The sequence below is a fragment of the Lampris incognitus genome, chromosome 1 (assembly GCF_029633865.1).
Source record: "Lampris incognitus isolate fLamInc1 chromosome 1, fLamInc1.hap2, whole genome shotgun sequence".
NCBI lineage: Eukaryota > Metazoa > Chordata > Actinopteri > Lampriformes > Lampridae > Lampris > Lampris incognitus.
This window is the reverse complement of record NC_079211.1, coordinates 83,142,328-83,168,306: the sequence shown is the minus strand read 5'-3', so window position 1 is coordinate 83,168,306 and position 25,979 is coordinate 83,142,328.

The following is a 25,979-nucleotide window of genomic DNA, read 5'->3' as shown; positions in this document are numbered from 1 at the left end:
AGATAGTAAGAGAATAAACAACTGACGTCCTACAAAAGAGATAGTAAGAGAATAAACATCTGACGTCCTACAGAAGAGATAGTAAAAGAATAAACATTTGACGTCCTACAAAAGAGATAGTAAGAGAATAAACATCTGACGTCCTACAGAAGAGATAGTAAGAGAATAAACAACTGACGTCCTACAGAAGAGATAGTAAGAGAATAAACATCTGACGTCCTACAAAGACAGTAAGAGAATAAACATCTGGCGTCTTACAGAAGAGATAATAAGAGAATAACCATCTGATGTCCTATAGAAGAGATAGTAAGAGAATAAACATCTGACGTCCTACAGAAGAGATAGTAAGAGAATAAACAACTGACATCCTACAAAAGAGAATAAAAGAATAAACATTTGACGTCCTACAGAAGAGATAGTAAGAGAATAAACATCTGACGTCCTACAGAAGAGATAGTAAGAGAATAAACAACTGACATCCTACAAAAGAGATAGTAAGAGAATAAACATCTGACTTCCTACAGAAGAGATAGTAAAAGAATAAACATTTGACGTCCTACAAAAGAGATAGTAAGAGAATAAACATCTGACGTCCTACAGAAGAGATAGTAAGAGAATAAACAACTGACGTCCTACAAAAGAGATAGTAAGAGAATAAACATCTGACGTCCTACAGAAGAGATAGTAAAAGAATAAACATTTGACGTCCTACAAAAGAGATAGTAAGAGAATAAATATCTGACGTCCTACAAAAGAGAGTAAGAGAATAAACATCTGGCGTCTTACAGAAGATATAGTAAGAGAATAACCATCTGATGTCCTATAGAAGAGATAGTAAGAGAATAAACATCTGACGTCCTACAGAAGAGATAGTAAAAGAATAAACAACTGACATCCTACAAAAGAGAGTAAAAGAATAAACATTGGACGTCCTACAGAAGAGATAGTAAGAGAATAAACATCTGACATCCTACAGAAGAGATAGTAAGAGAATAAACATCTGACGTCCTACAGAAGAGATAGTAAGAGAATAAACATTTGACATCCTACAAAAGAGATAGTAAGAGAATAAACATCTGATGTCCCACAGAAGAGATAGTAAGAGAATAAACATCTGACGTCCTACAGAATAGATAGTAAGAGAATAAACAACTGACATCCTACAAAAGAGATAGTAAGAGAATAAACATCTGACGTCCTACAGAAGAGATAGTAAAAGAATAAACATTTGACGTCCTACAAAAGAGATAGTAAGACAATGAACATCTGACGTCCTACAGAAGAGATAGTAAGAGAATAAACATCTGACGTCCTATAGAAGAGATAGTAAGAGAATAAACATCTGACGTCCTAGAGAAGAGATAGTAAGAGAATAAACAACTGACATCCTACAAAAGAGAATAAAAGAATAAACATTTGACGTCCTAAAGAAGAGATAGTAAGAGAATAAACATCTGATGTCCTACAGAAGAGATAGTAAGAGAATAAACATCTGACGTCCTACAGAAGAGATAGTAAAAGAATAAAAATTTGACGTCCTACAAAAGAGATAGTAAGAGAATAAACATCTGACGTCCTACAGAAGAGATAGTAAGAGAATAAACAACTGACGTCCTACAAAAGAGATAGTAAGAAAATAAACATCTGACGTCCTACAGAAGAGATAGTAAAAGAATAAACATTTGACGTCCTACAAAAGAGATAGTAAGAGAATAAACATCTGACGTCCTACAGAAGAGATAGTAAGAGAATAAACAACTGACGTCCTACAGAAGAGATAGTAAGAGAATAAACATCTGACGTCCTACAAAAGAGAGTAAGAGAATAAACATCTGGCGTCTTACAGAAGAGATAATAAGAGAATAACCATCTGATGTCCTATAGAAGAGATAGTAAGAGAATAAACATCTGACGTCCTACAGAAGAGATAGTAAGAGAATAAACAACTGACATCCTACAAAAGAGAATAAAAGAATAAACATTTGACGTCCTACAGAAGAGATAGTAAGAGAATAAACATCTGACGTCCTACAGAAGAGATAGTAAGAGAATAAACAACTGACATCCTACAAAAGAGATAGTAAGAGAATAAACATCTGACTTCCTACAGAAGAGATAGTAAAAGAATAAACATTTGACGTCCTACAAAAGAGATAGTAAGAGAATAAACATCTGACGTCCTACAGAAGAGATAGTAAGAGAATAAACAACTTACGTCCTACAAAAGAGATAGTAAGAGAATAAACATCTGACGTCCTACAGAAGAGATAGTAAAAGAATAAACATTTGACGTCCTACAAAAGAGATAGTAAGAGAATAAACATCTGACGTCCTACAGAAGAGATAGTAAGAGAATAAACAACTGACGTCCTACAGAAGAGATAGTAAGAGAATAAACATCTGACGTCCTACAAAAGAGAGTAAGAGAATAAACATCTGGCGTCTTACAGAAGATATAGTAAGAGAATAACCATCTGATGTCCTATAGAAGAGATAGTAAGAGAATAAACATCTGACGTCCTACAGAAGAGATAGTAAAAGAATAAACAACTGACATCCTACAAAAGAGAATAAAAGAATAAACATTTGACTTCCTACAGAAGAGATAGCAAGAGAATAAACATCTGACGTCCTACAGAAGAGATAGTAAGAGAATAAACATCTGACGTCCTACAGAAGAGATAGTAAGAGAATAAACAACTGACATCCTACAAAAGAGATAGTAAGAGAATAAACATCTGACGTCCTACAGAAGAGATAGTAAAAGAATAAACATTTAACGTCCTACAAAAGAGATAGTAAGAGAATAAACATCTGACGTCCTACAGAAGAGATAGTAAGAGAATAAACAACTGATATCCTACAGAAGAGATAGTAAGAGAATAAACAACTGATGTCCTACAGAAGAGATAGTAAGAATAAACATCTGACGTCCTATAAAAGAGAGTAAGAGAATAAACATCTGGCGTCTTACAGAAGAGATAGTAAGAGAATAAACATCTGATGTCCTATAGAAGAGATAGTAAGAGAATAAACATCTGACGCCCTACAGAAGAGATAGTAAGAGAATAAACATCTGACGTCCTACAGAAGAGATAGTAAGAGAATAAACATCTGACATCCTTCAGAAGAGATAGTAAGAGAATGAACATCTGGCGTCCTACAGAAGAGATAGTAAGAGAATAAATATCTGACGTCCTACAAAAGAGATAGTAAGAGAATAAACATTTGACGTCCTACAGAAGAGATAGTAAGAGAATAAACATCTGACATCCTACAGAAGAGATAGTAAGAGAATAAACATCTGACGTTCTACAGAAGAGATAGTAAGAGAATAAACATCTGACATCCTACAGAAGAGATAGTAAGAGAATAAACATCTTGCGTCCTACAGAAGAGATAGTAAGAGAATAAACATCTGACGTCCTACAAAAGAGATAGTAAGAGAATAAACATCTGACATCCTACAAAAGAGATAGTAAGACAATAAACATCTGACATCCTTCAGAAGAGATAGTAAGAGAATAAACATCTGACGTCCTACAGAAGAGATAGTAAGAGAATAAACATCTGACATCCTTCAGAAGAGATAGTAAGAGAATAAACAACTGACATCCTACAAAAGAGAGTAAAAGAATAAACATTTGACGTCCTACAGAAGAGATAGTAAGAGAATAAACATCTGACGTCCTACAGAAGAGATAGTAAGAGAATAAACATCTAACGTCCTATAGAAGAGATAGTAAGAGAATAAACATCTGACGTCCTACAGAAGAGATAGTAAGAGAATAAACAACTGACATCCTACAAAAGAGAATAAAAGAATAAACATTTGACGTCCTACAGAAGAGATACTAAGAGAATAAACATCTGACGTCCTACAGAAGAGATAGTAAGAGAATAAACATCTGACGTCCTACAGAAGAGATAGTAAGAGAATAAACATCTGACGTCCTACAAAAGAGATAGTAAGAGAATAAACATCTGATGTCCTACAGAAGAGATAGTAAGAGAATAAACATCTGACATCCTACAAAAGAGATAGTAAGAGAATAAACAACTGACATCCTACAAAAGAGATAGTAAGAGAATAAACATCTGACTTCCTACAGAAGAGATAGTAAAAGAATAAAAATTTGACGTCCTACAAAAGAGATAGTAAGAGAATAAACATCTGACGTCCTACAGAAGAGATAGTAAGAGAATAAACAACTGACGTCCTACAAAAGAGATAGCAAGAGAATAAACATCTGACGTCCTACAGAAGAGATAGTAAAAGAATAAACATTTGACGTCCTACAAAAGAGATAGTAAGAGAATAAACATCTGACGTCCTACAGAAGAGATAGTAAGAGAATAAACAACTGACGTCCTACAGAAGAGATAGTAAGAGAATAAACATCTGACGTCCTACAAAAGAGAGTAAGAGAATAAACATCTGGCGTCTTACAGAAGAGATAATAAGAGAATAACCATCTGATGTCCTATAGAAGAGATAGTAAGAGAATAAACATCTGACGTCCTACAGAAGAGATAGTAAGAGAATAAACAACTGACATCCTACAAAAGAGATAGTAAGAGAATAAACATCTGACGTCCTACAGAAGAGATAGTAAGAGAATAAACAACTTACGTCCTACAAAAGAGATAGTAAGAGAATAAACATCTGACGTCCTACAGAAGAGATAGTAAAAGAATAAACATTTGACGTCCTACAAAAGAGATAGTAAGAGAATAAACATCTGACGTCCTACAGAAGAGATAGTAAGAGAATAAACAACTGACGTCCTACAGAAGAGATAGTAAGAGAATAAACATCTGACGTCCTACAAAAGAGAGTAAGAGAATAAACATCTGGCGTCTTACAGAAGATATAGTAAGAGAATAACCATCTGATGTCCTATAGAAGAGATAGTAAGAGAATAAACATCTGACGTCCTACAGAAGAGATAGTAAAAGAATAAACAACTGACATCCTACAAAAGAGAATAAAAGAATAAACATTTGACTTCCTACAGAAGAGATAGCAAGAGAATAAACATCTGACGTCCTACAGAAGAGATAGTAAGAGAATAAACATCTGACGTCCTACAGAAGAGATAGTAAGAGAATAAACAACTGACATCCTACAAAAGAGATAGTAAGAGAATAAACATCTGACGTCCTACAGAAGAGATAGTAAAAGAATAAACATTTAACGTCCTACAAAAGAGATAGTAAGAGAATAAACATCTGACGTCCTACAGAAGAGATAGTAAGAGAATTAACAACTGATATCCTACAGAAGAGATAGTAAGAGAATAAACAACTGATGTCCTACTGAAGAGATAGTAAGAATAAACATCTGACGTCCTACAAAAGAGAGTAAGAGAATAAACATCTGGCGTCTTACAGAAGAGATAGTAAGAGAATAAACATCTGATGTCCTATAGAAGAGATAGTAAGAGAATAAACATCTGACGCCCTACAGAAGAGATAGTAAGAGAATAAACATCTGACGTCCTACAGAAGAGATAGTAAGAGAATAAACATCTGACATCCTTCAGAAGAGATAGTAAGAGAATGAACATCTGGCGTCCTACAGAAGAGATAGTAAGAGAATAAATATCTGACGTCCTACAAAAGAGATAGTAAGAGAATAAACATCTGACTTCCTACAGAAGAGATAGTAAAAGAATAAAAATTTGACGTCCTGCAAAAGAGATAGTAAGAGAATAAACATCTGACGTCCTACAGAAGAGATAGTAAGAGAATAAACAACTGACGTCCTACAAAAGAGATAGCAAGAGAATAAACATCTGACGTCCTACAGAAGAGATAGTAAAAGAATAAACATTTGACGTCCTACAAAAGAGATAGTAAGAGAATAAACATCTGACGTCCTACAGAAGAGATAGTAAGAGAATAAACAACTGACGTCCTACAGAAGAGATAGTAAGAGAATAAACATCTGACGTCCTACAAAAGAGAGTAAGAGAATAAACATCTGGCGTCTTACAGAAGAGATAATAAGAGAATAACCATCTGATGTCCTATAGAAGAGATAGTAAGAGAATAAACATCTGACGTCCTACAGAAGAGATAGTAAGAGAATAAACAACTGACATCCTACAAAAGAGATAGTAAGAGAATAAACATCTGACGTCCTACAGAAGAGATAGTAAGAGAATAAACAACTTACGTCCTACAAAAGAGATAGTAAGAGAATAAACATCTGACGTCCTACAGAAGAGATAGTAAAAGAATAAACATTTGACGTCCTACAAAAGAGATAGTAAGAGAATAAACATCTGACGTCCTACAGAAGAGATAGTAAGAGAATAAACAACTGACGTCCTACAGAAGAGATAGTAAGAGAATAAACATCTGACGTCCTACAAAAGAGAGTAAGAGAATAAACATCTGGCGTCTTACAGAAGATATAGTAAGAGAATAACCATCTGATGTCCTATAGAAGAGATAGTAAGAGAATAAACATCTGACGTCCTACAGAAGAGATAGTAAAAGAATAAACAACTGACATCCTACAAAAGAGAATAAAAGAATAAACATTTGACTTCCTACAGAAGAGATAGCAAGAGAATAAACATCTGACGTCCTACAGAAGAGATAGTAAGAGAATAAACATCTGACGTCCTACAGAAGAGATAGTAAGAGAATAAACAACTGACATCCTACAAAAGAGATAGTAAGAGAATAAACATCTGACGTCCTACAGAAGAGATAGTAAAAGAATAAACATTTAACGTCCTACAAAAGAGATAGTAAGAGAATAAACATCTGACGTCCTACAGAAGAGATAGTAAGAGAATTAACAACTGATATCCTACAGAAGAGATAGTAAGAGAATAAACAACTGATGTCCTACTGAAGAGATAGTAAGAATAAACATCTGACGTCCTACAAAAGAGAGTAAGAGAATAAACATCTGGCGTCTTACAGAAGAGATAGTAAGAGAATAAACATCTGATGTCCTATAGAAGAGATAGTAAGAGAATAAACATCTGACGCCCTACAGAAGAGATAGTAAGAGAATAAACATCTGACGTCCTACAGAAGAGATAGTAAGAGAATAAACATCTGACATCCTTCAGAAGAGATAGTAAGAGAATGAACATCTGGCGTCCTACAGAAGAGATAGTAAGAGAATAAATATCTGACGTCCTACAAAAGAGATAGTAAGAGAATAAACATTTGACGTCCTACAGAAGAGATAGTAAGAGAATAAACATCTGACATCCTACAGAAGAGATAGTAAGAGAATAAACATCTGACGTTCTACAGAAGAGATAGTAAGAGAATAAACATCTGACATCCTACAGAAGAGATAGTAAGAGAATAAACATCTTGCGTCCTACAGAAGAGATAGTAAGAGAATAAACATCTGACGTCCTACAAAAGAGATAGTAAGAGAATAAACATCTGACATCCTACAAAAGAGATAGTAAGACAATAAACATCTGACATCCTTCAGAAGAGATAGTAAGAGAATAAACATCTGACGTCCTACAGAAGAGATAGTAAGAGAATAAACATCTGACATCCTTCAGAAGAGATAGTAAGAGAATAAACAACTGACATCCTACAAAAGAGAGTAAAAGAATAAACATTTGACGTCCTACAGAAGAGATAGTAAGAGAATAAACATCTGACGTCCTACAGAAGAGATAGTAAGAGAATAAACATCTAACGTCCTATAGAAGAGATAGTAAGAGAATAAACATCTGACGTCCTACAGAAGAGATAGTAAGAGAATAAACAACTGACATCCTACAAAAGAGAATAAAAGAATAAACATTTGACGTCCTACAGAAGAGATACTAAGAGAATAAACATCTGACGTCCTACAGAAGAGATAGTAAGAGAATAAACATCTGACGTCCTACAGAAGAGATAGTAAGAGAATAAACATCTGACGTCCTACAAAAGAGATAGTAAGAGAATAAACATCTGATGTCCTACAGAAGAGATAGTAAGAGAATAAACATCTGAGGTCCTACAGAAGAGATAGTAAGAGAATAAACATCTGACGTCCTACAGAAGAGATAGTAAGAGAATAAACATCTGAGGTCCTACAGAAGAGATAGTAAGAGAATAAACATCTGACGTCCTACAGAAGAGATAGTAAGAGAATAAACAACTGACATCCTACAAAAGAGATAGTAAGAGAATAAACATCTGACTTCCTACAGAAGAGATAGTAAAAGAATAAAAATTTGACGTCCTACAAAAGAGATAGTAAGAGAATAAACATCTGACGTCCTACAGAAGAGATAGTAAGAGAATAAACAACTGACGTCCTACAAAAGAGATAGTAAGAGAATAAACATCTGACGTCCTACAGAAGAGATAGTAAAAGAATAAACATTTGACGTCCTACAAAAGAGATAGTAAGAGAATAAACATCTGACGTCCTACAGAAGAGATAGTAAGAGAATAAACAACTGACGTCCTACAGAAGAGATAGTAAGAGAATAAACATCTGACGTCCTACAAAGACAGTAAGAGAATAAACATCTGGCGTCTTACAGAAGAGATAATAAGAGAATAACCATCTGATGTCCTATAGAAGAGATAGTAAGAGAATAAACATCTGACGTCCTACAGAAGAGATAGTAAGAGAATAAACAACTGACATCCTACAAAAGAGAATAAAAGAATAAACATTTGACGTCCTACAGAAGAGATAGTAAGAGAATAAACATCTGACGTCCTACAGAAGAGATAGTAAGAGAATAAACAACTGACATCCTACAAAAGAGATAGTAAGAGAATAAACATCTGACTTCCTACAGAAGAGATAGTAAAAGAATAAACATTTGACGTCCTACAAAAGAGATAGTAAGAGAATAAACATCTGACGTCCTACAGAAGAGATAGTAAGAGAATAAACAACTGACGTCCTACAAAAGAGATAGTAAGAGAATAAACATCTGACGTCCTACAGAAGAGATAGTAAAAGAATAAACATTTGACGTCCTACAAAAGAGATAGTAAGAGAATAAATATCTGACGTCCTACAAAAGAGAGTAAGAGAATAAACATCTGGCGTCTTACAGAAGATATAGTAAGAGAATAACCATCTGATGTCCTATAGAAGAGATAGTAAGAGAATAAACATCTGACGTCCTACAGAAGAGATAGTAAAAGAATAAACAACTGACATCCTACAAAAGAGAGTAAAAGAATAAACATTGGACGTCCTACAGAAGAGATAGTAAGAGAATAAACATCTGACATCCTACAGAAGAGATAGTAAGAGAATAAACATCTGACGTCCTACAGAAGAGATAGTAAGAGAATAAACATTTGACATCCTACAAAAGAGATAGTAAGAGAATAAACATCTGATGTCCCACAGAAGAGATAGTAAGAGAATAAACATCTGACGTCCTACAGAATAGATAGTAAGAGAATAAACAACTGACATCCTACAAAAGAGATAGTAAGAGAATAAACATCTGACGTCCTACAGAAGAGATAGTAAAAGAATAAACATTTGACGTCCTACAAAAGAGATAGTAAGACAATGAACATCTGACGTCCTACAGAAGAGATAGTAAGAGAATAAACATCTGACGTCCTATAGAAGAGATAGTAAGAGAATAAACATCTGACGTCCTAGAGAAGAGATAGTAAGAGAATAAACAACTGACATCCTACAAAAGAGAATAAAAGAATAAACATTTGACGTCCTAAAGAAGAGATAGTAAGAGAATAAACATCTGATGTCCTACAGAAGAGATAGTAAGAGAATAAACATCTGACGTCCTACAGAAGAGATAGTAAAAGAATAAAAATTTGACGTCCTACAAAAGAGATAGTAAGAGAATAAACATCTGACGTCCTACAGAAGAGATAGTAAGAGAATAAACAACTGACGTCCTACAAAAGAGATAGTAAGAAAATAAACATCTGACGTCCTACAGAAGAGATAGTAAAAGAATAAACATTTGACGTCCTACAAAAGAGATAGTAAGAGAATAAACATCTGACGTCCTACAGAAGAGATAGTAAGAGAATAAACAACTGACGTCCTACAGAAGAGATAGTAAGAGAATAAACATCTGACGTCCTACAAAAGAGAGTAAGAGAATAAACATCTGGCGTCTTACAGAAGAGATAATAAGAGAATAACCATCTGATGTCCTATAGAAGAGATAGTAAGAGAATAAACATCTGACGTCCTACAGAAGAGATAGTAAGAGAATAAACAACTGACATCCTACAAAAGAGAATAAAAGAATAAACATTTGACGTCCTACAGAAGAGATAGTAAGAGAATAAACATCTGACGTCCTACAGAAGAGATAGTAAGAGAATAAACAACTGACATCCTACAAAAGAGATAGTAAGAGAATAAACATCTGACTTCCTACAGAAGAGATAGTAAAAGAATAAACATTTGACGTCCTACAAAAGAGATAGTAAGAGAATAAACATCTGACGTCCTACAGAAGAGATAGTAAGAGAATAAACAACTTACGTCCTACAAAAGAGATAGTAAGAGAATAAACATCTGACGTCCTACAGAAGAGATAGTAAAAGAATAAACATTTGACGTCCTACAAAAGAGATAGTAAGAGAATAAACATCTGACGTCCTACAGAAGAGATAGTAAGAGAATAAACAACTGACGTCCTACAGAAGAGATAGTAAGAGAATAAACATCTGACGTCCTACAAAAGAGAGTAAGAGAATAAACATCTGGCGTCTTACAGAAGATATAGTAAGAGAATAACCATCTGATGTCCTATAGAAGAGATAGTAAGAGAATAAACATCTGACGTCCTACAGAAGAGATAGTAAAAGAATAAACAACTGACATCCTACAAAAGAGAATAAAAGAATAAACATTTGACTTCCTACAGAAGAGATAGCAAGAGAATAAACATCTGACGTCCTACAGAAGAGATAGTAAGAGAATAAACATCTGACGTCCTACAGAAGAGATAGTAAGAGAATAAACAACTGACATCCTACAAAAGAGATAGTAAGAGAATAAACATCTGACGTCCTACAGAAGAGATAGTAAAAGAATAAACATTTAACGTCCTACAAAAGAGATAGTAAGAGAATAAACATCTGACGTCCTACAGAAGAGATAGTAAGAGAATAAACAACTGATATCCTACAGAAGAGATAGTAAGAGAATAAACAACTGATGTCCTACAGAAGAGATAGTAAGAATAAACATCTGACGTCCTATAAAAGAGAGTAAGAGAATAAACATCTGGCGTCTTACAGAAGAGATAGTAAGAGAATAAACATCTGATGTCCTATAGAAGAGATAGTAAGAGAATAAACATCTGACGCCCTACAGAAGAGATAGTAAGAGAATAAACATCTGACGTCCTACAGAAGAGATAGTAAGAGAATAAACATCTGACATCCTTCAGAAGAGATAGTAAGAGAATGAACATCTGGCGTCCTACAGAAGAGATAGTAAGAGAATAAATATCTGACGTCCTACAAAAGAGATAGTAAGAGAATAAACATTTGACGTCCTACAGAAGAGATAGTAAGAGAATAAACATCTGACATCCTACAGAAGAGATAGTAAGAGAATAAACATCTGACGTTCTACAGAAGAGATAGTAAGAGAATAAACATCTGACATCCTACAGAAGAGATAGTAAGAGAATAAACATCTTGCGTCCTACAGAAGAGATAGTAAGAGAATAAACATCTGACGTCCTACAAAAGAGATAGTAAGAGAATAAACATCTGACATCCTACAAAAGAGATAGTAAGACAATAAACATCTGACATCCTTCAGAAGAGATAGTAAGAGAATAAACATCTGACGTCCTACAGAAGAGATAGTAAGAGAATAAACATCTGACATCCTTCAGAAGAGATAGTAAGAGAATAAACAACTGACATCCTACAAAAGAGAGTAAAAGAATAAACATTTGACGTCCTACAGAAGAGATAGTAAGAGAATAAACATCTGACGTCCTACAGAAGAGATAGTAAGAGAATAAACATCTAACGTCCTATAGAAGAGATAGTAAGAGAATAAACATCTGACGTCCTACAGAAGAGATAGTAAGAGAATAAACAACTGACATCCTACAAAAGAGAATAAAAGAATAAACATTTGACGTCCTACAGAAGAGATACTAAGAGAATAAACATCTGACGTCCTACAGAAGAGATAGTAAGAGAATAAACATCTGACGTCCTACAGAAGAGATAGTAAGAGAATAAACATCTGACGTCCTACAAAAGAGATAGTAAGAGAATAAACATCTGATGTCCTACAGAAGAGATAGTAAGAGAATAAACATCTGACATCCTACAAAAGAGATAGTAAGAGAATAAACAACTGACATCCTACAAAAGAGATAGTAAGAGAATAAACATCTGACTTCCTACAGAAGAGATAGTAAAAGAATAAAAATTTGACGTCCTACAAAAGAGATAGTAAGAGAATAAACATCTGACGTCCTACAGAAGAGATAGTAAGAGAATAAACAACTGACGTCCTACAAAAGAGATAGCAAGAGAATAAACATCTGACGTCCTACAGAAGAGATAGTAAAAGAATAAACATTTGACGTCCTACAAAAGAGATAGTAAGAGAATAAACATCTGACGTCCTACAGAAGAGATAGTAAGAGAATAAACAACTGACGTCCTACAGAAGAGATAGTAAGAGAATAAACATCTGACGTCCTACAAAAGAGAGTAAGAGAATAAACATCTGGCGTCTTACAGAAGAGATAATAAGAGAATAACCATCTGATGTCCTATAGAAGAGATAGTAAGAGAATAAACATCTGACGTCCTACAGAAGAGATAGTAAGAGAATAAACAACTGACATCCTACAAAAGAGATAGTAAGAGAATAAACATCTGACGTCCTACAGAAGAGATAGTAAGAGAATAAACAACTTACGTCCTACAAAAGAGATAGTAAGAGAATAAACATCTGACGTCCTACAGAAGAGATAGTAAAAGAATAAACATTTGACGTCCTACAAAAGAGATAGTAAGAGAATAAACATCTGACGTCCTACAGAAGAGATAGTAAGAGAATAAACAACTGACGTCCTACAGAAGAGATAGTAAGAGAATAAACATCTGACGTCCTACAAAAGAGAGTAAGAGAATAAACATCTGGCGTCTTACAGAAGATATAGTAAGAGAATAACCATCTGATGTCCTATAGAAGAGATAGTAAGAGAATAAACATCTGACGTCCTACAGAAGAGATAGTAAAAGAATAAACAACTGACATCCTACAAAAGAGAATAAAAGAATAAACATTTGACTTCCTACAGAAGAGATAGCAAGAGAATAAACATCTGACGTCCTACAGAAGAGATAGTAAGAGAATAAACATCTGACGTCCTACAGAAGAGATAGTAAGAGAATAAACAACTGACATCCTACAAAAGAGATAGTAAGAGAATAAACATCTGACGTCCTACAGAAGAGATAGTAAAAGAATAAACATTTAACGTCCTACAAAAGAGATAGTAAGAGAATAAACATCTGACGTCCTACAGAAGAGATAGTAAGAGAATTAACAACTGATATCCTACAGAAGAGATAGTAAGAGAATAAACAACTGATGTCCTACTGAAGAGATAGTAAGAATAAACATCTGACGTCCTACAAAAGAGAGTAAGAGAATAAACATCTGGCGTCTTACAGAAGAGATAGTAAGAGAATAAACATCTGATGTCCTATAGAAGAGATAGTAAGAGAATAAACATCTGACGCCCTACAGAAGAGATAGTAAGAGAATAAACATCTGACGTCCTACAGAAGAGATAGTAAGAGAATAAACATCTGACATCCTTCAGAAGAGATAGTAAGAGAATGAACATCTGGCGTCCTACAGAAGAGATAGTAAGAGAATAAATATCTGACGTCCTACAAAAGAGATAGTAAGAGAATAAACATCTGACTTCCTACAGAAGAGATAGTAAAAGAATAAAAATTTGACGTCCTACAAAAGAGATAGTAAGAGAATAAACATCTGACGTCCTACAGAAGAGATAGTAAGAGAATAAACAACTGACGTCCTACAAAAGAGATAGCAAGAGAATAAACATCTGACGTCCTACAGAAGAGATAGTAAAAGAATAAACATTTGACGTCCTACAAAAGAGATAGTAAGAGAATAAACATCTGACGTCCTACAGAAGAGATAGTAAGAGAATAAACAACTGACGTCCTACAGAAGAGATAGTAAGAGAATAAACATCTGACGTCCTACAAAAGAGAGTAAGAGAATAAACATCTGGCGTCTTACAGAAGAGATAATAAGAGAATAACCATCTGATGTCCTATAGAAGAGATAGTAAGAGAATAAACATCTGACGTCCTACAGAAGAGATAGTAAGAGAATAAACAACTGACATCCTACAAAAGAGATAGTAAGAGAATAAACATCTGACGTCCTACAGAAGAGATAGTAAGAGAATAAACAACTTACGTCCTACAAAAGAGATAGTAAGAGAATAAACATCTGACGTCCTACAGAAGAGATAGTAAAAGAATAAACATTTGACGTCCTACAAAAGAGATAGTAAGAGAATAAACATCTGACGTCCTACAGAAGAGATAGTAAGAGAATAAACAACTGACGTCCTACAGAAGAGATAGTAAGAGAATAAACATCTGACGTCCTACAAAAGAGAGTAAGAGAATAAACATCTGGCGTCTTACAGAAGATATAGTAAGAGAATAACCATCTGATGTCCTATAGAAGAGATAGTAAGAGAATAAACATCTGACGTCCTACAGAAGAGATAGTAAAAGAATAAACAACTGACATCCTACAAAAGAGAATAAAAGAATAAACATTTGACTTCCTACAGAAGAGATAGCAAGAGAATAAACATCTGACGTCCTACAGAAGAGATAGTAAGAGAATAAACATCTGACGTCCTACAGAAGAGATAGTAAGAGAATAAACAACTGACATCCTACAAAAGAGATAGTAAGAGAATAAACATCTGACGTCCTACAGAAGAGATAGTAAAAGAATAAACATTTAACGTCCTACAAAAGAGATAGTAAGAGAATAAACATCTGACGTCCTACAGAAGAGATAGTAAGAGAATTAACAACTGATATCCTACAGAAGAGATAGTAAAAGAATAAACAACTGATGTCCTACTGAAGAGATAGTAAGAATAAACATCTGACGTCCTACAAAAGAGAGTAAGAGAATAAACATCTGGCGTCTTACAGAAGAGATAGTAAGAGAATAAACATCTGATGTCCTATAGAAGAGATAGTAAGAGAATAAACATCTGACGCCCTACAGAAGAGATAGTAAGAGAATAAACATCTGACGTCCTACAGAAGAGATAGTAAGAGAATAAACATCTGACATCCTTCAGAAGAGATAGTAAGAGAATGAACATCTGGCGTCCTACAGAAGAGATAGTAAGAGAATAAATATCTGACGTCCTACAAAAGAGATAGTAAGAGAATAAACATTTGACGTCCTACAGAAGAGATAGTAAGAGAATAAACATCTGACATCCTACAGAAGAGATAGTAAGAGAATAAACATCTGACGTTCTACAGAAGAGATAGTAAGAGAATAAACATCTGACATCCTACAGAAGAGATAGTAAGAGAATAAACATCTTGCGTCCTACAGAAGAGATAGTAAGAGAATAAACATCTGACGTCCTACAAAAGAGATAGTAAGAGAATAAACATCTGACATCCTACAAAAGAGATAGTAAGACAATAAACATCTGACATCCTTCAGAAGAGATAGTAAGAGAATAAACATCTGACGTCCTACAGAAGAGATAGTAAGAGAATAAACATCTGACATCCTTCAGAAGAGATAGTAAGAGAATAAACAACTGACATCCTACAAAAGAGAGTAAAAGAATAAACATTTGACGTCCTACAGAAGAGATAGTAAGAGAATAAACATCTGACGTCCTACAGAAGAGATAGTAAGAGAATAAACATCTAACGTCCTATAGAAGAGATAGTAAGAGAATAAACATCTGACGTCCTACAGAAGAGATAGTAAGAGAATAAACAACTGACATCCTACAAAAGAGAATAAAAGAATAAACATTTGACGTCCTACAGAAGAGATACTAAGAGAATAAACATCTGACGTCCTACAGAAGAGATAGTAAGAGAATAAACATCTGACGTCCTACAGAAGAGATAGTAAGAGAATAAACATCTGACGTCCTACAAAAGAGATAGTAAGAGAATAAACATCTGATGTCCTACAGAAGAGATAGTAAGAGAATAAACATCTGACATCCTACAAAAGAGATAGTAAGAGAATAAACAACTGACATCCTACAAAAGAGATAGTAAGAGAATAAACATCTGACTTCCTACAGAAGAGATAGTAAAAGAATAAAAATTTGACGTCCTACAAAAGAGATAGTAAGAGAATAAACATCTGACGTCCTACAGAAGAGATAGTAAGAGAATAAACAACTGACGTCCTACAAAAGAGATAGTAAGAGAATAAACATCTGACGTCCTACAGAAGAGATAGTAAAAGAATAAACATTTGACGTCCTACAAAAGAGATAGTAAGAGAATAAACATCTGACGTCCTACAGAAGAGATAGTAAGAGAATAAACAACTGACGTCCTACAGAAGAGATAGTAAGAGAATAAACATCTGACGTCCTACAAAAGAGAGTAAGAGAATAAACATCTGGCGTCTTACAGAAGAGATAGTAAAAGAATAAACATTTGACGTCCTACAAAAGAGATAGTAAGAGAATAAACATCTGACGTCCTACAGAAGAGATAGTAAGAGAATAAACAACTGACGTCCTACAAAAGAGATAGTAAGAGAATAAACATTTGACGTCCTACAAAAGAGATAGTAAGAGAATAAACATCTGACGTCCTACAGAAGAGATAGTAAGAGAATAAACAACTGACGTCCTACAGAAGAGATAGTAAGAGAATAAACATCTGACGTCCTACAAAAGAGAGTAAGAGAATAAACATCTGGCGTCTTACAGAAGATATAGTAAGAGAATAACCATCTGATGTCCTATAGAAGAGATAGTAAGAGAATAAACATCTGACGTCCTACAGAAGAGATAGTAAGAGAATAAACAACTGACATCCTACAAAAGGGAATAAAAGAATAAACATTTGACGTCCTACAGAAGAGATAGTAAGAGAATAAACATCTGACGTCCTACAGAAGAGATAGTAAGAGAATAAACATCTGACGTCCTACAGAAGAGATAGTAAGAGAATAAAAACTGACATCCTACAAAAGAGATAGTAAGAGAATAAACATCTGACGTCCTACAGAAGAGATAGTAAAAGAATAAACATTTAACGTCCTACAAAAGAGATAGTAAGAGAATAAACATCTGACGTCCTACAGAAGAGATAGTAAGAGAATAAACAACTGACATCCTACAGAAGAGATAGTAAGAGAATAAACAACTGATGTCCTACAGAAGAGATAGTAAGAATAAACATCTGACGTCCTACAGAAGAGATAGTAAGAGAATAAACATCTGACATCCTACAGAAGAGATAGTAAGAGAATAAACATCTTGCGTCCTACAGAAGAGATAGTAAGAGAATAAACATCTGACGTCCTACAAAAGAGATAGGAAGAGAATAAACATCTGACATCCTACAAAAGAGATAGTAAGAGAATAAACATCTTGCGTCCTACAGAAGAGATAGTAAGAGAATAAACATCTGACGTCCTACAAAAGAGATAGTAAGAGAATAAACATCTGACGTCCTACAGAAGAGATAGTAAGAGAATAAACATCTGACATCCTTCAGAAGAGATAGTAAGAGAATAAACATCTGACGTCCTACAGAAGAGATAGTAAGAGAATAAACATCTGACATCCTTCAGAAGAGATAGTAAGAGAATAAACAACTGACATCCTACAAAAGAGAGTAAAAGAATAAACATCTGATGTCCTACAGAAGAGATAGTAAGAGAATAAACATCTGACATCCTACAGAAGAGATAGTAAGAGAATAAACATCTGACGTCCTACAGAAGAGATAGTAAGAGAATAAACATCTGACATCCTACAAAAGAGATAGTAAGAGAATAAACATCTGATGTCCCACAGAAGAGATAGTAAGAGAATAAACATCTGACGTCCTACAGAATAGATAGTAAGAGAATAAACAACTGACATCCTACAAAAGAGATAGTAAGAGAATAAACATCTGACGTCCTACAGAAGAGATAGTAAAAGAATAAACATTTGACGTCCTACAAAAGAGATAGTAAGACAATGAACATCTGACGTCCTACAGAAGAGATAGTAAGAGAATAAACATCTGACGTCCTATAGAAGAGATAGTAAGAGAATAAACATCTGACGTCCTACAGAAGAGATAGTAAGAGAATAAACATCTGACGTCCTACAAAAGAGATAGTAAGAGAATAAACATCTGATGTCCTACAGAAGAGATAGTAAGAGAATAAACATCTGACATCCTACAAAAGAGATAGTAAGAGAATAAAAGTCTGAGGTCCTACAGAAGAGATAGTAAGAGAATAAACATCTGACGTCCTACAGAAGAGATAGTAAGAGAATAAACAACTGACATCCTACAAAAGAGATAGTAAGAGAATAAACATCTGACTTCCTACAGAAGAGATAGTAAAAGAATAAAAATTTGACGTCCTACAAAAGAGATAGTAAGAGAATAAACATCTGACGTCCTACAGAAGAGATAGTAAGAGAATAAACAACTGACGTCCTACAAAAGAGATAGTAAGAGAATAAACATCTGACGTCCTACAGAAGAGATAGTAAAAGAATAAACATTTGACGTCCTACAAAAGAGATAGTAAGAGAATAAACATCTGACGTCCTACAGAAGAGATAGTAAGAGAATAAACAACTGACGTCCTACAGAAGAGATAGTAAGAGAATAAACATCTGACGTCCTACAAAGACAGTAAGAGAATAAACATCTGGCGTCTTACAGAAGAGATAATAAGAGAATAACCATCTGATGTCCTATAGAAGAGATAGTAAGAGAATAAACATCTGACGTCCTACAGAAGAGATAGTAAGAGAATAAACAACTGACATCCTACAAAAGAGAATAAAAGAATAAACATTTGACGTCCTACAGAAGAGATAGTAAGAGAATAAACATCTGACGTCCTACAGAAGAGATAGTAAGAGAATAAACAACTGACATCCTACAAAAGAGATAGTAAGAGAATAAACATCTGACTTCCTACAGAAGAGATAGTAAAAGAATAAACATTTGACGTCCTACAAAAGAGATAGTAAGAGAATAAACATCTGACGTCCTACAGAAGAGATAGTAAGAGAATAAACAACTGACGTCCTACAAAAGAGATAGTAAGAGAATAAACATCTGACGTCCTACAGAAGAGATAGTAAAAGAATAAACATTTGACGTCCTACAAAAGAGATAGTAAGAGAATAAACATCTGACGTCCTACAAAAGAGAGTAAGAGAATAAACATCTGGCGTCTTACAGAAGATATAGTAAGAGAATAACCATATGATGTCCTATAGAAGAGAAAGTAAGAGAATAAACATCTGACGTCCTACAAAAGAGATAGTAAAAGAATAAACAACTGACATCCTACAAAAGAGAGTAAAAGAATAAACATTGGACGTCCTACAGAAGAGATAGTAAGAGAATAAACATCTGACATCCTACAGAAGAGATAGTAAGAGAATAAACATCTGACGTCCTACAGAAGAGATAGTAAGAGAATAAACATTTGACATCCTACAAAAGAGATAGTAAGAGAATAAACATCTGATGTCCCACAGAAGAGATAGTAAGAGAATAAACATCTGACGTCCTACAGAATAGATAGTAAGAGAATAAAAATTTGACGTCCTACAAAAGAGATAGTAAGAGAATAAACATTTGACGTCCTACAGAAGAGATAGTAAGACAATGAACATCTGACGTCCTACAGAAGAGATAGTAAAAGAATAAACAACTGACATCCTACAAAAGAGAGTAAAAGAATAAACATTGGACGTCCTACAGAAGAGATAGTAAGAGAATAAACATCTGACATCCTACAGAAGAGATAGTAAGAGAATAAACATCTGACGTCCTACAGAAGAGATAGTAAGAGAATAAACATTTGACATCCTACAAAAGAGATAGTAAGAGAATAAACATCTGATGTCCCACAGAAGAGATAGTAAGAGAATAAACATCTGACGTCCTACAGAATAGATAGTAAGAGAATAAACATCTGACGTCCTACAGAAGAGATAGTAAAAGAATAAACATTTGACGTCCTACAAAAGAGATAGTAAGACAATGAACATCTGACGTCCTACAGAAGAGATAGTAAAAGAATAAAAATTTGACGTCCTACAAAAGAGATAGTAAGAGAATAAACATCTGACGTCCTACAGAAGAGATAGTAAGAGAATAAACAACTGACGTCCTACAAAAGAGATAGTAAGAGAATAAACATCTGACGTCCTACAGAAGAGATAGTAAAAGAATAAACATTTGACGTCCTACAAAAGAGATAGTAAGAGAATAAACATCTGACGTCCTACAGAAGAGATAGTAAGAGAATAAACAACTGACGTCCTACAGAAGAGATAGTAAGAGAATAAACATCTGACGTCCTACAGAAGAGATAGTAAGAGAATAAACATCTGGCGTCTTACAGAAGAGATAATAAGAGAATAACCATCTGATGTCCTATAGAAGAGATAGTAAGAGAATAAACATCTGACGTCCTACAGAAGAGATAGTAAGAGAATAAACAACTGACATCCTACAAAAGAGAATAAAATAATAAACATTTGACGTCCTACAGAAGAGATAGTAAGAGAATAAACATCTGACGTCCTACAGAAGAGATAGTAAGAGAATAAACAACTGACATCCTACAAAAGAGATAGTAAGAGAATAAACATCTGACTTCCTACAGAAGAGATAGTAAAAGAATAAACATTTGACGTCCTACAAAAGAGATAGTAAGAGAATAAACATCTGACGTCCTACAGAAGAGATAGTAAGAGAATAAACAACTGACGTCCTACAAAAGAGATAGTAAGAGAATAAACATTTGACGTCCTACAAAAGAGATAGTAAGAGAATAAACATCTGACGTCCTACAGAAGAGATAGTAAGAGAATAAACAACTGACGTCCTACAGAAGAGATAGTAAGAGAATAAACATCTGACGTCCTACAAAAGAGAGTAAGAGAATAAACATCTGGCGTCTTACAGAAGATATAGTAAGAGAATAACCATCTGATGTCCTATAGAAGAGATAGTAAGAGAATAAACATCTGACGTCCTACAGAAGAGATAGTAAGAGAATAAACAACTGACATCCTACAAAAGGGAATAAAAGAATAAACATTTGACGTCCTACAGAAGAGATAGTAAGAGAATAAACATCTGACGTCCTACAGAAGAGATAGTAAGAGAATAAACATCTGACGTCCTACAGAAGAGATAGTAAGAGAATAAACAACTGACATCCTACAAAAGAGATAGTAAGAGAATAAACATCTGACGTCCTACAGAAGAGATAGTAAAAGAATAAACATTTAACGTCCTACAAAAGAGATAGTAAGAGAATAAACATCTGACGTCCTACAGAAGAGATAGTAAGAGAATAAACAACTGACATCCTACAGAAGAGATAGTAAGAGAATAAACAACTGATGTCCTACAGAAGAGATAGTAAGAATAAACATCTGACGTCCTACAGAAGAGATAGTAAGAGAATAAACATCTGACATCCTACAGAAGAGATAGTAAGAGAATAAACATCTTGCGTCCTACAGAAGAGATAGTAAGAGAATAAACATCTGACGTCCTACAAAAGAGATAGGAAGAGAATAAACATCTGACATCCTACAAAAGAGATAGTAAGAGAATAAACATCTTGCGTCCTACAGAAGAGATAGTAAGAGAATAAACATCTGACGTCCTACAAAAGAGATAGTAAGAGAATAAACATCTGACGTCCTACAGAAGAGATAGTAAGAGAATAAACATCTGACATCCTTCAGAAGAGATAGTAAGAGAATAAACATCTGACGTCCTACAGAAGAGATAGTAAGAGAATAAACATCTGACATCCTTCAGAAGAGATAGTAAGAGAATAAACAACTGACATCCTACAAAAGAGAGTAAAAGAATAAACATCTGATGTCCTACAGAAGAGATAGTAAGAGAATAAACATCTGACATCCTACAGAAGAGATAGTAAGAGAATAAACATCTGACGTCCTACAGAAGAGATAGTAAGAGAATAAACATCTGACATCCTACAAAAGAGATAGTAAGAGAATAAACATCTGATGTCCCACAGAAGAGATAGTAAGAGAATAAACATCTGACGTCCTACAGAATAGATAGTAAGAGAATAAACAACTGACATCCTACAAAAGAGATAGTAAGAGAATAAACATCTGACGTCCTACAGAAGAGATAGTAAAAGAATAAACATTTGACGTCCTACAAAAGAGATAGTAAGACAATGAACATCTGACGTCCTACAGAAGAGATAGTAAGAGAATAAACATCTGACGTCCTATAGAAGAGATAGTAAGAGAATAAACATCTGACGTCCTACAGAAGAGATAGTAAGAGAATAAACAACTGACATCCTACAAAAGAGAATAAAAGAATAAACATTTGACGTCCTACAGAAGAGATAGTAAGAGAATAAACATCTGACGTCCTACAGAAGAGATAGTAAGAGAATAAACAACTGACGTCCTACAGAAGAGATAGTAAGAGAATAAACATCTGACGTCCTACAAAGACAGTAAGAGAATAAACATCTGGCGTCTTACAGAAGAGATAATAAGAGAATAACCATCTGATGTCCTATAGAAGAGATAGTAAGAGAATAAACATCTGACGTCCTACAGAAGAGATAGTAAGAGAATAAACAACTGACATCCTACAAAAGAGAATAAAAGAATAAACATTTGACGTCCTACAGAAGAGATAGTAAGAGAATAAACATCTGACGTCCTACAGAAGAGATAGTAAGAGAATAAACAACTGACATCCTACAAAAGAGATAGTAAGAGAATAAACATCTGACTTCCTACAGAAGAGATAGTAAAAGAATAAACATTTGACGTCCTACAAAAGAGATAGTAAGAGAATAAACATCTGACGTCCTACAGAAGAGATAGTAAGAGAATAAACAACTGACGTCCTACAAAAGAGATAGTAAGAGAATAAACATCTGAAGTCCTACAGAAGAGATAGTAAAAGAATAAACATTTGACGTCCTACAAAAGAGATAGTAAGAGAATAAACATCTGACGTCCTACAAAAGAGAGTAAGAGAATAAACATCTGGCGTCTTACAGAAGATATAGTAAGAGAATAACCATCTGATGTCCTATAGAAGAGATAGTAAGAGAATAAACATCTGACGTCCTACAGAAGAGATAGTAAAAGAATAAACAACTGACATCCTACAAAAGAGAGTAAAAGAATAAACATTGGACGTCCTACAGAAGAGATAGTAAGAGAATAAACATCTGACATCCTACAGAAGAGATAGTAAGAGAATAAACATCTGACATCCTACAAAAGAGATAGTAAGAGAATAAACATCTGATGTCCCACAGAAGAGATAGTAAGAGAATAAACATCTGACGTCCTACAGAATAGATAGTAAGAGAATAAACAACTGACATCCTACAAAAGAGATAGTAAGAGAATAAACATCTGACGTCCTACAGAAGAGATAGTAAAAGAATAAACATTTGACGTCCTACAAAAGAGATAGTAAGACAATGAACATCTGACGTCCTACAGAAGAGATAGTAAGAGAATAAACATCTGACGTCCTATAGAAGAGATAGTAAGAGAATAAACATCTGACGTCCTACAGAAGAGATAGTAAGAGAATAAACAACTGACATCCTACAAAAGAGAATAAAAGAATAAACATTTGACGTCCTACAGAAGAGATAGTAAGAGAATAAACATCTGACGTCCTACAGAAGAGATAGTAAGAGTATAAACAACTGACGTCCTACAGAAGAGATAGTAAGAGAATAAACATCTGACGTCCTACAAAGACAGTAAGAGAATAAACATCTGGCGTCTTATAGAAGAGATAGTAAGAGAATAAACATCTGACGTCCTACAGAAGAGATAGTAAGAGAATAAACAACTGACATCCTACAAAAGAGAATAAAAGAATAAACATTTGACGTCCTACAGAAGAGATAGTAAGAGAATAAACATCTGACGTCCTACAGAAGAGATAGTAAGAGAATAAACAACTGACATCCTACAAAAGAGATAGTAAGAGAATAAACATCTGACTTCCTACAGAAGAGATAGTAAAAGAATAAACATTTGACGTCCTACAAAAGAGATAGTAAGAGAATAAACATCTGACGTCCTACAGAAGAGATAGTAAGAGAATAAACAACTGACGTCCTACAAAAGAGATAGTAAGAGAATAAACATCTGACGTCCTACAGAAGAGATAGTAAAAGAATAAACATTTGACGTCCTACAAAAGAGATAGTAAGAGAATAAACATCTGACGTCCTACAAAAGAGAGTAAGAGAATAAACATCTGGCGTCTTACAGAAGATATAGTAAGAGAATAACCATCTGATGTCCTATAGAAGAGATAGTAAGAGAATAAACATCTGACGTCCTACAGAAGAGATAGTAAAAGAATAAACAACTGACATCCTACAAAAGAGAGTAAAAGAATAAACATTGGACGTCCTACAGAAGAGATAGTAAGAGAATAAACATCTGACATCCTACAGAAGAGATAGTAAGAGAATAAACATCTGACGTCCTACAGAAGAGATAGTAAGAGAATAAACATTTGACATCCTACAAAAGAGATAGTAAGAGAATAAACATCTGATGTCCCACAGAAGAGATAGTAAGAGAATAACCATCTGACGTCCTACAGAATAGATAGTAAGAGAATAAACAACTGACATCCTACAAAAGAGATAGTAAGAGAATAAACATCTGACGTCCTACAGAAGAGATAGTAAAAGAATAAACATTTGACGTCCTACAAAAGAGATAGTAAGACAATGAACATCTGACGTCCTACAGAAGAGATAGTAAAAGAATAAAAATTTGACGTCCTACAAAAGAGATAGTAAGAGAATAAACATCTGACGTCCTACAGAAGAGATAGTAAGAGAATAAACAACTGACGTCCTACAAAAGAGATAGTAAGAGAATAAACATCTGACGTCCTACAGAAGAGATAGTAAAAGAATAAACATTTGACGTCCTACAAAAGAGATAGTAAGAGAATAAACATCTGACGTCCTACAGAAGAGATAGTAAGAGAATAAACAACTGACGTCCTACAGAAGAGATAGTAAGAGAATAAACATCTGACGTCCTACAAAAGAGAGTAAGAGAATAAACATCTGGCGTCTTACAGAAGATATAGTAAGAGAATAACCATCTGATGTCCTATAGAAGAGATAGTAAGAGAATAAACATCTGACGTCCTACAGAAGAGATAGTAAGAGAATAAACAACTGACATCCTACAAAAGGGAATAAAAGAATAAACATTTGACGTCCTACAGAAGAGATAGTAAGAGAATAAACATCTGACGTCCTACAGAAGAGATAGTAAGAGAATAAACATCTGACGTCCTACAGAAGAGATAGTAAGAGAATAAACAACTGACATCCTACAAAAGAGATAGTAAGAGAATAAACATCTGACGTCCTACAGAAGAGATAGTAAAAGAATAAACATTTAACGTCCTACAAAAGAGATAGTAAGAGAATAAACATCTGACGTCCTACAGAAGAGATAGTAAGAGAATAAACAACTGACATCCTACAGAAGAGATAGTAAGAGAATAAACAACTGATGTCCTACAGAAGAGATAGTAAGAATAAACATCTGACGTCCTACAGAAGAGATAGTAAGAGAATAAACATCTGACATCCTACAGAAGAGATAGTAAGAGAATAAACATCTTGCGTCCTACAG